The sequence below is a fragment of the Panicum hallii genome, chromosome 5, assembly GCF_002211085.1.
Source record: "Panicum hallii strain FIL2 chromosome 5, PHallii_v3.1, whole genome shotgun sequence".
Lineage (NCBI taxonomy): Eukaryota > Viridiplantae > Streptophyta > Magnoliopsida > Poales > Poaceae > Panicum > Panicum hallii.
The window spans coordinates 25,879,139-25,890,261 of NC_038046.1; positions in this window are offsets into that span (position 1 = coordinate 25,879,139).

Below are 11,123 nucleotides of genomic sequence, written 5' to 3' on the forward strand. Positions count from 1 at the left end.
GGGTTTCGATCGACAACACATTCTGGCACGCCCGGTGGGACGCTCTTCATCGACTTCGTCATCATCATCGGCATCATCTTCATCGACTCTGTTATCTTCGTCGACTCCATTAGTGGTGGTCAGCGAGATGGCAAGGGATGATCCGATCACTTATGAGGAGCTCTCTGCTGAACACAAGCAGAGGTACGATGAAATCAAGACTCAGTTTGAAGCCGATCTCATCGGCTCTTTTGAAAGGACTCGCAGCCACGGTGTCAGGTGGAGAGGGTTTTCACCTGAAGGTGCTCTTGATGAAGTAGATCTGTCTACCCCGTCTGAGGATCATACCAGAGCTCTGCGTCAAGAAGTGAATTATGCGGTGGCCCATTCATTGCACCGACACTCGGAAAGTTTGGTTAATGCTTTCGAACGTGTGGCTCTACGTGTAGTTCAGGAGATTATGAAGCATCAACATTCCCCAACTGGACCTACCTTGGGGAGCCATAGAGGAGAATTGCCGTTCCAAACCAGACCACCGTTGCCTTATACACTTGCAGCTGCAGAATCCCATGGTGCTCCAGCTTATGTAGTTTACAAAGAAGGTGGTGATCCCATGGATCACCAGTTTTTCAGTGAGCCACCCAAGGAGATCCCACATGGTTATGTGTGTGCGTATATACCGGACAGTAACAATCCGGTACATCCTGTGCAGAAGACAATTGGAGGGGTTTCTGGAGCTGATGCAGACAAACAAGCGTGGCTAGCAACTTATGCTACCGGGCCGAGTCGTGACAATATGCACTCAGCCCCTGGGTCACAGACAGTGGAACAAATCAGCGCTATCCTAAGGGATCAGTTCGGCATATTACCAAAGAGGAGAGCGATCGGCTATGCTAAGCCGTATCCAGGAGATTATGATTTAATTCCATTACCGCCCAAGTATCGGCTCCCCGAGTTCACCAAATTCAGTGGGGCAGAAGGATCCAGCTCCATCGAGCATGTGAGCCGATATTTAGCCCAGCTGGGTATGATTTCTGTATCAGATCCGTTGCGAGTAAGGTTCTTCTCGCAGTCGCTTACAGGACCGGCCTTTGGATGGTACACATCACTGGGTCCTGACTCCATCCGTACCTGGAAACAATTGGAAGAGCAATTTCATATTCAGTATCATTCAGAAGCCGCGGAAGCAGGAATTGCCGATCTGGCGCAGCTCCGACAGAAGCGTGGAGAGACTGTAGCGGAGTTCATTCGACGCTTCAGAGAGATGAAGAACAGGTGCTATTCAACGCGGATCTCAGAAAAAGAAGCTGTCGAATTAGCATCGGTGGGATTATTAAAGCCGATCAGGGATCTGGCTTTTCAACTGGAATTCACCTCTTTGGCGCATTTGGTCCAGAAACTATCGACGTATGAGCAGCGTCATCCTAAGTTATACCAAGATAAATTTAAGCGTCAAATAGCGGTGGCTGACACCGAAGAAGCCGATGACTCCGAGGAGGAACTGGAGGTATCGGTTGCTGAGTAGGCTCGTGGTGCAAATCCTGTGCCTTGTAAGTGGCTGAAGCAAACTGGTCCTGCAAAAGGGTTTGACTTTGATGTGAGCAAGGTCGAACAAATCTTCAACTTGTTACTAAAAGAAAAACAGTTGAAGTTTCCGGAGGGACATAAACTTCCCACAGCACAGGAGCTAAAAGGAAGATCATATTGTAAATGGCATGATTCCTTTACTCACGGCACGAGTGATTGTAAGGAGCTTCGTCGACAAATCCAATCGGCTATTGAACAGGGCCGATTGATCTTGGGACAGACCGCCATGAAGGTAGACACTCAGCCTTTTCCTGGTGTAAATATGGTGGAACATCATGACCGGTCTGCAAGACGACAACTGGATTTTGCGCTCGGCATCAACATGGCAGGGATAGCATCGCGACACTGGGCTAACAATAAAGAGGCTGATTCCAGCAATCGGCCCCAAAAGGAGAAAAAAGGATATGTCACGGAAGAGCGAGTAAGGTATGTGAGGAATCAACGTCCAACTTCTTCTGACCTTCTCAGGAAATATGAGTACCAGTACCAGCAGCGCCTCCGGCGGGAATCTGAAGATGAGGAATATGAGCGTCGCACCGGGAAGCATTTGAAGAAGCATGAGGATGCTCGTGATCATTGGCACTGTCCATTCTTCAGGTATTGTTGGGATTCCGGTATGAGCCGACTGCCTACTGTTAGGGACTGCCCAGAATGTGCATCTATGAAGACAGAGGCAAGAGAATCGGTTTTCGGGCGATTAGGACCTGTGCCAGCTCAGCAGGAGCGGGTTCGATCACCACGAAGGGAAGATGAAGAGGAGGATAGGTATCATCGCCCACGATGGTGCCCAGATGGACTGAACCGTTCACAAAAACGTCGGGTGCAGAGGCTACGGAGTTTGGAGGAGGCCGAGGCTAGATACATCGAGACGTTAAGAAAAGCACGACCGGATCTGGCAGAGCAAATTCATTATGAACAGGAAAAGAAGCCGCGCGCCTCAAGGAAAGAATGGCGGCCTAAGTCGATAAGAGCCGATAAGAAGGTATCGGCTGATACACACATGGTCTTTGTGCTTCCCGCAGAGTTCCATGCTCGGAACTATGAGGAGCCATCCGTAGCCTAGCTTGATTTGGGACCACGACCAGTGATATTCGAGAAGCCGCAAGCCAGGAATTACAGGCACTTGAAGGCATTGTATCTTAAAGGGTACATCAATGGTCAGCCCGTTAATAAAATGCTGGTGGATACGGGAGCGGCAGTCAACATTATGCCATATTCAGTTCTGCGCCGATTGGGGCGATCCACCGGAGACTTGATCAAGACCAATGTCACGTTAAGTGACTTTAACGGGCAGACTTCAGAAGCTCAGGGTGTCCTCAGTGTGGATCTCACCGTCGAAAGCAAGACCATCCCAACTTCCTTCTTCGTCGTCAACAGCAAAAGCACCTACAATATCTTACTCGGCAGGGACTGGATTCACACCAACTGTTGTATCCCCTCAAGAATGCATCAATGTTTGATCCAGTGGGATGGAGACGAGGTAGAGGTAGTCCAGGCAGACGACTCAATCGAGATTTCGCATGCTGCCATGAGCATCTGGGATGCGGAGGACCAAGAGCCGATTTCAGGAACAAGCTTAGAAGGGTGTGATCGCATTGAGGCTACAAAAAATGGAGTAAGGCTGGTCTTATCCACTGGCCTTACAGAATAGAAAAGTTGCATGAAGAAAGTCGCAATAATGTACCCATTGAGGCCGATTCGCGCAATCGGCCCCAAAAAAAATGAATTTTTGGTGACAGGTGTTTTATGTAGCTATTATGAGATGGCCAGCTTTGACAGCCGGCCTGATTCTTTTCTTAAAAACTTGGAAAGTAATGAAATATGTGTATTGGCCGATACTAACGATCGGCTGGAAATCGTTTGGTTATCTTCTTTTCCTATCTGCAGCATTGATCTAACGGAGGATGGGAAGTTAGGATACGGCTTCACATCGGCTGATGAACTTGAAGAAGTTGATATTGGTCCCGGGGATAAGCCGCGACCAACATTCATTAGTAAGAAATTGCATCCGTCATTACGAGAGCCGATGATAACTCTGTTGAAGGAATATGCCGATTGCTTCGCCTGGGATTATACGGAGATGCCTGGGCTCGATAGGAGCATAGTAGAGCATCGGCTCCCTCTCAAAAGTGGATTTCGACCGTTCCAACAGCGGATACGTCAGATGAAAGCCGATGTCTTGGTCGAAGTAAAAAAAGAAATAGAGAAAATGTTGGAAGCTGGGTTTATCAGGACTTGCAGGTACGCTGAATGGATTTCGAGCGTCGTGCCCGTACAAAAGAAAGATGGCCGATGGAGGGTGTGCGTGGATTTTAGAGATCTTAATAGAGCCACTCCGAAGGATGAATACCCGATGCCCATTGCAGAGACATTGATCAATGCTGCTGCCGGCCACAAGATTTTGAGTTTCATGGATGGTAATGCAGGATATAACCAGATCTTCATGGCCCCTGAAGATATACACAAAACTGCATTCAGAGTACCCGGAGCGGTGGGACTGTTTGAGTACGTGGTTATGACCTTCGGATTGAAAAATGCCGGTGCAACATATCAGCGTGCCATGACCCACATCTTCCATGATCTAATCGGCAATCTGGTAGAAATTTACATCGATGATGTCGTGGTTAAGTCGGCATCGGTCGAAGGGCACCTAGATGATCTACGGCAAGTCCTAGAACGAACTAGAAAATTCGGGCTCAGGATGAATCCGAAAAAATGCACCTTTGGTGTGACAGCTGGGCAGTTTTTGGGTTTCCTGGTTCATGAAAGAGGAATAGAGATCGGCCTAAAAAGTCAGGAAGCCGTATGTAATATGGTGCCACCCACTACCAAGAAGGAGCTCCAGCAACTCATCGGCAAGATTAACTTCGTCAGGAGGTTTATTTCTAACTTGTCTGGGCGGATCGAACCCTTTATGGAATTGGTGAAAATCAAAACCAATGAAGAGTTCCGATGGGGGGCAGAGCAACAACGGGCATTCGAAGAAATCAAAGAATATTTGTCGAGACCACCTGTGTTGGTGCCGCCTCAGCAAGACAGGCCATTTTACATATATTTATCGGTCGGTGACACCTCAATTGCTTCGGTGGTAGTACAATTATACGATGGCAAGGAGAGGGTGGTGTTTTATCTCAGCAGAAGGATGTTGGACGCCGAAACAAGGTACTCTGACATGGAAAAACTTTGCCTTTGTTTATTTTTTACATGCACCAAGCTTCGCCACATCCTGCTATCGGCTGAGGTAATCATCATCTGCAAATCGGATGTTATAAAGCATATGCTATCAGCTCCTGTGTTGAAAGGCCGATTAGGAAAGTGGATGTTTGCATTATCCGAATTCGACATCCGATATCAACCTGTGAAGGCGGTTAAAGGGCAAGCATTAGCAGACCTCATTGCTGAGAGGGTTAATACCAATATAGCAGCGCTTTCCGTACGAGCCTGGGCCATGTATTTCGATGGATCCGTCTGTGGAGATGGATGTGGAATCGGCATCTTGCTGGTGTCGCCTCGGGGGGCAACATACTCTTTCTCAATCAGGTTACCTGCCACTTGTACTAATAACCTTGCAGAGTATGAGGCGGTGCATAAAGGCATGGAACTGCTTCTGGAGGCCGGGGCTGAAGCTGTAGAGGTCTTCGGAGACTCCAAATTGGTAATTTCCCAACTCACCGAGGATTACAGGTGTGAAAGTGAGCTATTATTTCCGTTGTGGGTGCAATGCCAGGAACTGATAGCCCAGTTCAGGTATATAAATTTTTATTGGATACCTAGAGCTCAGAATGCAGAGGCCAATGATCTCGCGCAGCTGGCTTCAGGATACAAAGCCGATGGGCCCAGACAGCAGGTGTACTTCCTGGACCAGGGAGATTGGAGAGCCGATATCTTCAACTACTTGAAGGATTCGGCTCGGGGGGCACCCAGGAAGATACGATATAAAGCCATGAGGTACGTCCTGATAGGAGATGATATGTTTTACAGGACCTTGGAGGGGCTGTTGCTCAAATGTTTAGGGCCGACTGAGTCCAATCGGCTCCTGCATGAAGTTCATGAAGGAACGTGCGGGACTCATCAGTCAGCTCACAAAATGAAGTGGCTAATCAGGCGATCAGGATACTACTGGCCTACTATGCTTGAAGATTGCTTCAAGTATTATAAGGGATGCCGAGCATGCCAGAGGTTCGGGAAAATCCAGATGGTGCCAGCGTCCGTAATGAATCCCATTGTTAAACCGTGGCCGTTCAGAGGCTGGGGCATGGATATGATCGGCAAAATTAATCCTCCATCTAGCAAGGGTCATCAGTTCATTTTAGCTATCACAGATTATTTTACCAAATGGGTGGAAGCTGTCCCAATGAAGTCTGTAGCATCCAAAGATGTGATTCAGTTCGTCAAGGAACATGTTATTCACAGATTTGGGATCCCACAGACTATAACAACAGACGGTGGCTCAGTTTTTATTTCAGAAGAATTCAAGAAGTTTGCTGCTGATATGGGTATCAAGCTGATTAGGTCATCTCCTTATTACGCCCAGCCGAATGGGCAAGCTGAAGCATCCAATCAGAGCCTTATTAAATTGATTAAGAGGAAGATCGATGAATATCCCAGACGCTGGCACGAAGTTTTGTCAGAAGCATTATGGGCATACCGCATATCTTGTCATGGGACAACAAAAACTTCCCCTTATCATTTGGTCTACGGGCAGGAAGCCGTGTTACCATGGGAGGTTACAGCCGGGTCCAGGCGCATAGAATTCCAGAACGACCTATCCGCTGAAGAATATGCTACTCTGATGAGTGATAATGTGGAGGACCTCACGGAACTCAGGCTATGGTCACTAGAGAAGATTAAGGAGAATAAGGCTAAAGTAGCCCGTGCATATAATAAAAAGGTCAAGCCAAAGGAATTTCAGGAAGGAGACTTGGTTTGGGAAGCAGTATTACCGTTGGGAACCAAAGACGCAGCATATGGCAAGTGGTCCCCAAACTGGCACGGACCGTACAGGGTTGACCAGGTCCTACCTGGGAACGTATACATGCTTGAAGAGTTGGACGGCGTCAAATTTCCAGTAGCAGTCAACGGCCAACACCTTAAGAAATACTTCCCAAGCATGTGGGCTGACGAACAGTGAAGCCGATGGCACCCATCAGGCAAGAAGCCGATGCAACCAGCAAGCTAAGAAGGGGAGGCAAAGGCTGAATCGACGACGTTAGCGCTGGCAAGACAGGAAGCGGGAAAAGGGCCGATGAGCGCTGATCGGCCCGTACATTAATAGAAAGGAATAGAGTAGCCGATGCGTTGCCATCGACTTTAGAACCGTACGTTAATGGAAAGGAATAGAGCAGCCGATGCGTTGCCATCGACTTTAGAAGTTTTGCTTATGGCAACCAAGCATCACAAATTATCAGACAGCCGATGTGTCACCATCGACTCTAGGATCACTACATGGAGACACAATAGGTTCACCACATGGAAACACAGTGGGATCACTACATAAAGGTACAAAGTTTATCGTGAACAGGACTACTGAAGGAAAGCGTCAATAGCAGCGATAGCGTCAAGGCGGACACGGTCGACCTCAGCAAGTACTGCTTCATCCTCGTCGTCCGCCCCCGGCACCACTTGTTTGCTCAAGTTGCTCAGCTCGGCCAAGTCCGCCTTCAGCTCGGAAGTCAAAGCTTCTGCCTCCTGCTTGGAACCCGCAATGAGATCCTTCTCCGCCTGGATGCGCTGCTTGGTGGCCCAGATTTTGGCTTCAAGATCTTCCAGCTCTTCTTCCAAGAGGCGAAGCCGATGGGCAGAAGCAGACGTGTCGACCTTTGCGTCGAGTGCGGCCTTCTTCTTGTTGATCGACTGACACATCTCAGCAATGATGGTCCTTAGGAGCGATTGGGAACGCCGAGTCTCGATCCTGCGGCGAGCTTCTGCCACTTTCGCTTGGAAGGAAGAAAGGTACCCGGCCGGCAATAGTTTGGCCTGGAGGCTCACAGGGAGCTGGGAACTGACCTCGTCAAGGATCTGTTTAACTGCGCTAGAATCTTGAATCAGGGCGGAGATTGGACCCGACAGAAGGTCCTTCACGCGGAGGAGCCGATCGGCAGTGCTGGTCAGGCCCGAAGGAGAGTCATCGGCTTCCAATATGGTCGACCCAATCGTGGCAGGATCAAACGCAAGGAGTTCTGAAAGATCCAGGCTCTGGAGGAAAAGAGGGTAAGCAGGGCGTCGCGGGAAAAGACCAAAGTAGGTACGGAGGAAAAGCCATACCTGTCTTGAGAAGGAAGTGGCGATGGCCAACGAAGGGACGATCGGCTCCCGGGGGTGCATCCTTTCCGAAGGGGGAACAACGGCGGCAGAGGCCGTATGAGCCGCACCTCCGGAAGAAGAGGCGACAGCCGACGGGGCAACAATCGGCTCTGCGAGAGGAGAAGCCGATGAGATGGCAGACGGCTTCGCGGGACGTGCCTCTCGCGCAGGGGAATCGGCAGTGGCTGAGGCAGTAGAGGGTCCTTCCAAACAGGGGCCAGCAGGGGATGAAGTCACGATCGGCGCCTGCGGGCTTGGCGAGGCAGCTGGGACAACAGCCGACGCGGAAGGATCCTCCAAGGTTGTTGCGCCAGGATCACAGAGAGTGATCAAGGCCCTGACAGGCGCATTCACATCCTCTGGCACCTCTGAAGATGAACCTTTCTGGCATGGGGGCTCCTCCCCGCTGGAGACTTCTACAATGGCAGGCTACAGAGAAGAGAGCGCCGTTAAAGGAAACATGAATAAAAGTCTGATTGCAAAGCGGGAGGAGGGGCCGAACCTGGGTTGGCGACTGGAGATGACGGGATAGGAGAAGACGGTGTAGCTTCCTTCCGGACCTTTCTGACAAGAATCTTCCTCGTCTTGGCGCGAGCCCGGGGGGCAACAGCTTCCGAAAGCCGTTTTCGCTTGGGGGTCAGTTTAACGGTGCTCGGCTGAATCCGCATTACGCCTTTTGAAGGAGGAGGCGCATTCTTGCCGAAGAGAACCACAGGAGCAACCGCCAGGAAACAGAAGGGGGACCCATCATCGTTCATCGGCTCTGGGCCGTCTTCTTGCTGCAGAAACAAAAAATGGATTCAGAAGGGGTCCAGTAAAAGTTAAAAGAAGAAATGCCAATCAAAGGTAGTACCTCTTCGGCGGGAATATCATATTCAGGATGGATTCGCTGCAACATCGGGCCCAGAGCTCTTCGGAAAACGTGAGTTTTCCACATCGACCACCATCCTTCAAAGTTGACAGCCGAAGAAGTAAAGGAAATATTGGCAGGAATAGACAAGGGAAGGTCTGTAAACAGGCTATAGCACCTTTGGGCGGTCAAAGCGTCAGGAAGGTCCACCCTGTTTGATGTCAACAGGTGGAGAAGGAAGTGTGGAGGCACCTGTGCAAGACCAAACTGCCGGGCTGCTACGACCGGCTGGTAAAACTCATAACCAGGCTTGAGGATCCGGTTAGAGGTACTCATGCCAACTGGAAGAAGACAGGGCCGAACCATGATGGAGTAAAGGTCCCTAGTGTCGGCATCATAGGCAATATCGGCTAATCGGAAGGTAGCCGGGTTCTCGAAGAGCTCAGAATCGGCATAAGGAAGGAAGTCTGGGTTGTCAAGGCCTTTGTAGAAAACCTTGAACCAGCGGGAAGCATCTAGGGGATTCAGTTTCCCGCCGGGGAGACTGTACAAGGCCTGCCCGAAACTAGTGCACCTAATCTGTCTCCCACTCAGATCAGGGAAGGAATTGCCGACTAAGGAAGGGAAATCGGGGTCAGAACTTTGGAAATAAAGACGAGCCCACAACTGGATGAACCACCATGGGCCACCAGTTTGATTTTCTTCTGAGTAAGAAGGCTAGAAGTCATCAGATGGAGATATCTGTAAAGTTCCCCGAGAAATAGTCTACCAAGGCCAACAGTTTGACCCCTGGCCAGCTCATAAGCCAAGGAGAGGTAGTTTTTGGTTGGGGCGAGGGAAGGGCCACAGAAGAGGAAATGTTCGAGCCATAGGTTCAGAAAGGCAGTGTGCTCCTTTTCCGATACAGGGCCCTTGCTTTTTTTGGTGTTGGCTCAGGTATGTGCTCCAGTTGGTGCACTCAGTTTTGGAAGACAGTTTGTAAGGGACCACAGGGAGGCTGTAAGCAGAAGGGCAGGATGATGATATGTCCAAGCCGGTGATCATCATAACGTCCAGCAGTGTTGGCGTTAATGGGCTGTGCCCGAAGAGAAAGCAATTCAAGGCGTCAGACCAGAAATAGCCGATGGTCTTCAGAAGGTTCTCATCTTTCTCAAGGGGGGAGAGGGACAGAGACAGAGCATCGGCTATCCCGATGGATTCCCATAAGGGCTGGTAAGCGCTCGCTACTCTGTTGTACCAGACTATCCAGTTTTCAGGTGGATTTGGCCAAGCGCGGAGGCTGTCCAACCGAGATTCTAGGTCTATATCCTGACTCACAAAGGGGATTCGATTGGCTTCACAAGAAATCAAATCTACGGGTTTCTCATAGGAACGAGGCCCAAGGCAGAAAGAGTTGGGGGAAGAAGGGTGTGGCAAGAAGATATCGGAAGCCTGAAAAAACCCCAAGAAAAACAAGATTGCGAGGGAAGAATTAATTAACCGCGCAGTAAAACTTGCAGATGCTGTGTTGAATTAATGGGGGTCGGAGTTCACCTTCAGGCCGAAGACGGCGGCGCGGCGGTGCGCGAAGACTCTGCCATCGGGAATCTTGAATCGAGATCCTGGAGGACGGATCTAGGTTTGGTGGCGCAAGATCGGATATGTGTCTCAAGGACCGGGAGGATCTTGCGGCTAGGGTTTGAAAGAGAGGGGATCGGAGTTTGATCTGGATCCAGAATCTTTTAGAGATTTGTGTTGGGTAAAGACCAGCGGAAGGGTAAAGTAAATTGAAGGGTTATTTCAGATCCGGATCGGTATATTCTGAGGCCGACGCGTTGCCATCGGCTCTTAAAACAGATTAATTGCACACAAGCAGAGTTGCCGATACAAAAGTAAAATTCCATTCATAGCAAGACAGTGAATACAAAGGGGAGCTAACTGCTCCTAAAAGTGGCTAATGGGGATATTTCGATCTACCACCAGTACACGCCGGAGGTCTTGCGGTTTTGGGCGACGGAGCAATGCTAGGGCCACTGTCGCTGCCATGGCTGCCGCTGTCATCACTGTCTCCGCTGCCGTCACTAGTGAAGCTGTCGTCGTCTTCGGCTCCCGTACTGCTATCAGAAGCGTCGTCCGATGACCTGCCAAGAAGGAAGGTACCTGCCATCGATCTTCTTCGGAGGAGAAGGAATCGGCTCTTTCCTCCGAGGAAGAAAGGTTCTCCCCCCAAGACACGTCGTCTTCATCTTCCTCCAGCTCGGCCCCGAGAGAAGTGCGAGATCCTCGCCATCGGTCAGGGATTCATCATCCTCTGACGGTAACGGAAGTCCACTCCTCTGTGTCCCAATGCAGGGGGGCACGGACCTCGTAAGCGGCAATCGGATCATATTCCGGAGTTGGTTCTCGAGAGGACTCGGATTCATAA